Here is a 5,099-nt window from a genome sequence, read left to right on the forward strand (position 1 = left end):
CTACACTGTTTGATGCGGTCGCGCATTGTCATCCACAGAAATGAGAGCAGAGCGAATGATTGTACCCCATAACGTGGACTGGTCACCGTCGTAGCGCGTTCAAAAATTCAGAGGCCAGTTGCCCCATGGAAAACTATGCCTCCCCACACCACCAAAACGACACTGTTCGATAAAGTTCGTGGGTCTGTTACGTGTTCCCACCTCTCGCCATATGGGAATACGTCCAGCGTTATCGAACATGGTCGTTTTGGTAGTTCAGGTCTTACGGTGTGTGGAAGTATAATGTCACAAGGGCGTACTGATCTCCAAAGTTTGTTACACTCATCGGCCAGTGTTATTGTGATACTGAATACCTTCCCCATGTGCTCCTTCCTGACTCTTTACACCCTCCAATGATGTCTCCAACATTGGAAGACGAAACGTCAGGCAGAGAAATATGGCTTGGACCACAGGCTAACCACCAAAAATAAAAATCACCGAGGAGACATTACATGGTCAATCTCAGCTCCGTATTTACGATCTACAAACCCCTAGGCTAAACAGGTGGTGCGGGCCCTGCCAGGGGAATCTTTATGCCAAATAAACCCACAAAAATGAAAATAACGCTTCTCTGCTGGTTTGTGATTATTAAGTGGCAGGTATGTACGTTCTAAGAGCGATATAGATATTGGCGAAACTAGATTTTAAGTGTCATTGGTGCTAAAAGAAGTAGGCAATCTATGGAATCAAACTCATTTTGAACTATCAAAATTCCATGAACCATTTTTTTAATAATTTCATTTGGGAGTGTCACATATTTCATGGTAAAAAACCTCCTCCTGTTTCAGAAAACAAGATCGTACATGACCTACGAAGTACGGCCTAATCGCCCATACATTAAATAACTAGTTTCAAAAATATAGCCTACAGAAGTTCGAAACGGTTCAAATGGCACCGAGCACAATGGGAATTAACTTCTGAGGTCATCAGTCCCCTAGAACTTAGAACTACTTAAACCTACCTAACCTAAGGACGTCACACAACACCCAGTCATCACGAGGCAGAGAAAATCCCTGACCCCGCCGGGAATCGTACCCGGGAACCCGGGCGTGGGAACCGAGAACGCTACCGCACGACCCCTACTGAAAAATTCAACGGAATAAGCAGCACATACCAAACAGTTTCGTCTACACCCTTTACTGTTGTTGGGAGCGGGTCCGCATCACATTACTAAAACAAAGACATCTTGTATTTCAAATTTTTGTGTGTGCTGGACCCCTTTACGTTCAGTGTTTCTTACGGTCGTGCCCGCATCGCCTCCTGCTGATAATATGGGACCCCTCCTTTTTATCAATTTCATAAACGCTTCAGTGACGTGAAGGACGGAGATAGGTTTCAGGATAGCGTAAAATAATGTTGTAGACACAATTTATATCACCTGATAATGCGCCTAAATTGGCGTGGAAATGGTCGTCATTTTAATAAAAAAAAACTTTCAACAGACGCAGCGGTGTATTTTGCCATCTTATAAGACCTCTTATGCAAGCTCGTAGTCTGTGTGTATATACACTCTTAACATGAAAGTACTGGTGAAATGTATGTTGTGTGGAACAGATAACACAAGTTATAACTGGGAACAAACTTTCTCGCGACAATGTCCCTATATAAAAGTTTCTGTTTCCTCTTGCCGCGTCAGATTAGAGTAAAAACTCTAGCTTTCTACTGTTATATGCATCTCCTTCGTCAGGTGCAGCTGAATATCCTTTTATTTGTTTATTTGATTGCAATGAATTATTACGGTTCGATATCATCGGCATGCGCGTTTGTGAAAACACACCTACCCAGTATTCCACAAACTATTGTAAAGGGTGTTTCATCGACTAATGATTTGTTTTTCTTTTCCAGGTAAGTGCATCCACTACACAATCTGCTGTTACTGTAAGTACCAGTATGATAAACTATAAGCTGCTGCGTGACTATCGCCGTATGTTGTCTCCCCATGTTGTTGTTGTGATCTTCAGTCCAGAGACTGGTTTGATGCAGCTCTCCATGCTACTCTATCCTGTGCAAGCTTCTTCATCTCCCAGTACCTACTGCAACCCACATCCTTCTGAATCTGCTCAGTGTATTCACCTCTTGGTCTCCCTCTACGATTTTTACCCTCCACGCTGCCCTCCAATACTAAATTGGCGACACCTTGATGCCTCAGAACACGTCCTACCAACCAATCCCTTCTTCTAGTCAAGTTGTGCCACAAATTTCTCTTCTCTCCAATTCTATTCAATACCTCCTCATTAGTTATGTGATCTACCCATCTAATCTTCAGCATTCTTCTGTAGCACCACATTTCAAAAGCTTCTATTCTCTTCTTGTCCACACTACTTATCTTCCATGTTTCACTCCCATACATGGCCACACTCCATACAAATATTTTCAGAAACGACTTCCTGGCACTTAAATCTATACTCGATGTTAACAAATTTCTCTTCTTCAGAAACACTTTCCTTGTCATTGCCAGTCTGCATTTTACATCCTCTCTGCTTCGACCATCATCAGTTATTTTGCTCCCCAAATAGCAAAACTCATCTACTACTTTAAGTGTCTCATTTCCTAATCTAATTCCCTCAGCATCACCCGATTTAATTCGACTACATTCTATTATCGTCGTTTTGCTTTTGTTAATGTCCATCTTGTATCGTCCTTTCAAGACACTGTCCATTCCGTTCAACTGCCCTTCCAGGTCCTTTGCTGTCTCTGACAGAATTACAATGTCATCGGCGAACCTCAAAGTTTTTATTTCTTCTCCATGGATTTTAATTCCTACTCCGAATTTTTCTTTTGTTTTCTTTACTGCTTGCTCTCCCATATACACACAGAAAGACGGAAAATGGAGAGGACTAGAAAATGTTGAACTTGAAGTGGTGCACCTGTCTCATGGGCAGAACACGTGATTACCTTTCGTCGTCGTCGTCATCAAATTGTGCACATGCCGAGCAGGTAATCCGCTGAAGGATGACGTATCGCGGCCTGACTGTACACGTTACGTAACAGGAAGCATTACTGTCCACTGAGGCAACCCGCTTCCGTGGTATAGTCCAGCAAAAAGCGTGACTAATATGGCGTTAACAAAAGACCAAATAAACGCACAGTTCTTGCGAATTTCCTAGTAGCCGTGGGAGAACTCAAACACAGTTTCTCATATCGCCCACTGCAAGGCCATATTCATTGTGGTTACGGACTGCGTACTCTCTCACTAGCCTGAGGCGCCAATAATTGTATCACATGTGGTGGCAGGCTGATTTGACTGATTTAATTCACCAGGAATGCTCAGAAAATGATAATTAAATACCGTACATATAACTGATTTATCAGTAACAGAAATATTTTTACTACAAACTGACTTTATATCGTCGACGTTTTGCTGCTGACCAGACACTTCCTTCACAACTGATCATGCGGTTTTAATTTTGTCATGTGAATTAGCTATTCTATTTGCATACCACATTCTCTTTGCTTTACTAATAACATTTTTAAGCACCTTACAGTACTGTTTGTAATGTGCTACTGTATCTTGATTGTGACTACTTCTAACATTTTGATATAATTCGCGCTTTGTTCTACAAGATATCCTTATCCCACTAGTCAGCCACCCGGGTTGCCTGCTATTGCTAGTACCCCGTATAGAGTGTTCTAATAGAAAGCAACTCTCAAAGAGTACAAGAAATGTGTTAAGGAAAACATATTTATCGTCTATGTTATCGGCACTATACACATCCTGCCACCCTTGTTCCTTGACAAGGTTTAAAGAACTCTCTATTGCTGTTAGATTAACTTTCCTACATAGTTTGTAATTATATTCGACATTTGTTTGAGTACCGAAGCCTTTTAGTGTTAAAATTTGCTCTGGAAGGCCATTCACGCTTTTACTAACAGAATGCCCACTCTAGTAATCAAGAATGAATAAAAATATTGTTTATGGCTGTGATACTGTTTCCCTGCACCCTTGTTGGAAAAAAACACAGTCTGCATCATATCATATGAATTTAGGAGATATCCTTTATCGTGCAGCATCATATACAGAATTCATATTGAAGTCACCACAGATAACTCATTTCTGGCACTTCCTACAAAGTGTATCAAGAACCATCTCTAGCTTGAGCAGAAATGCTCTGAAGTCAGAGTTAACGGGTCTATAAACAACAACAGTTACTGTATTCGTTGATTTCACTAAGATGGCGCTGCATCTTTCTTGATTTTGTGCGAATACGCACTAAAATGATTATTGTCGCTCTTAGACGACAAAGTGGTTTAAATCAAACAGCTTTTCGTAGAAGAACAAATAAATTTGGAGCAGTATGTGAAGGAATATCCGGGTAGGGAAAGTATCTTGAATTTATTCGCCATCGTCAATTTTCAGTATTTGACCGCAACGCCCGATATACTGTAGGGGCTCGGTCCTTTCTTAAACAGAAATGACACGTAAAGCAACTGCATGTTATACGCCTTCAAAAAATGTGTTATGAAGTAACCAATCATCCCTCACCGTAATGCAGTGAAGGGCCACGTTGTTCCGTTATTTATAGCTCTCACATCCGCTCCTCTAAGTTCATAAATCACATCCTGAATCTTGACAATATCAATTACTCGGGATTTACACAACCGTTGCTCCGCCTTTGTACCGTATCTCCATTGTTAGTTCTTGAGTCATTCAGATCCTCATCCTCGTACATTCGATGTCCAGAAAATCGAATGTACAACCCTCTTCTGTTCTTCTTCTTCTTCTTCTTCTCCTCCTCCTCCTCCTCTTTTTTCCGTGACTTTCCTTCCATCTTCATTCAACTGCCCATAATTCTTCTGTATGAGCGTTGCACCCGTAAAGCAGAAAATGTACATGTACAACACTTCCGTACACACAAATTTACATATTTCATGTAATATAGATAATATTAATTAATGAAAATCAAAGAAAAGGTGTATAGATGAACACGTCAGGAAAATTCCGTCACAGTCCCTTCTGGCATATATTTGACAGTGGTTTGCTGTGTGTAAGGCTCCCTAACGTCTTATTTTGGATCCATTGTTGGTTCTGGATATTCAACACCCTTAGTTGCTGTAATCTT

The sequence above is a fragment of the Schistocerca nitens genome, chromosome 2, assembly GCF_023898315.1.
Source record: "Schistocerca nitens isolate TAMUIC-IGC-003100 chromosome 2, iqSchNite1.1, whole genome shotgun sequence".
Taxonomy (NCBI): Eukaryota; Metazoa; Arthropoda; class Insecta; order Orthoptera; family Acrididae; genus Schistocerca; species Schistocerca nitens.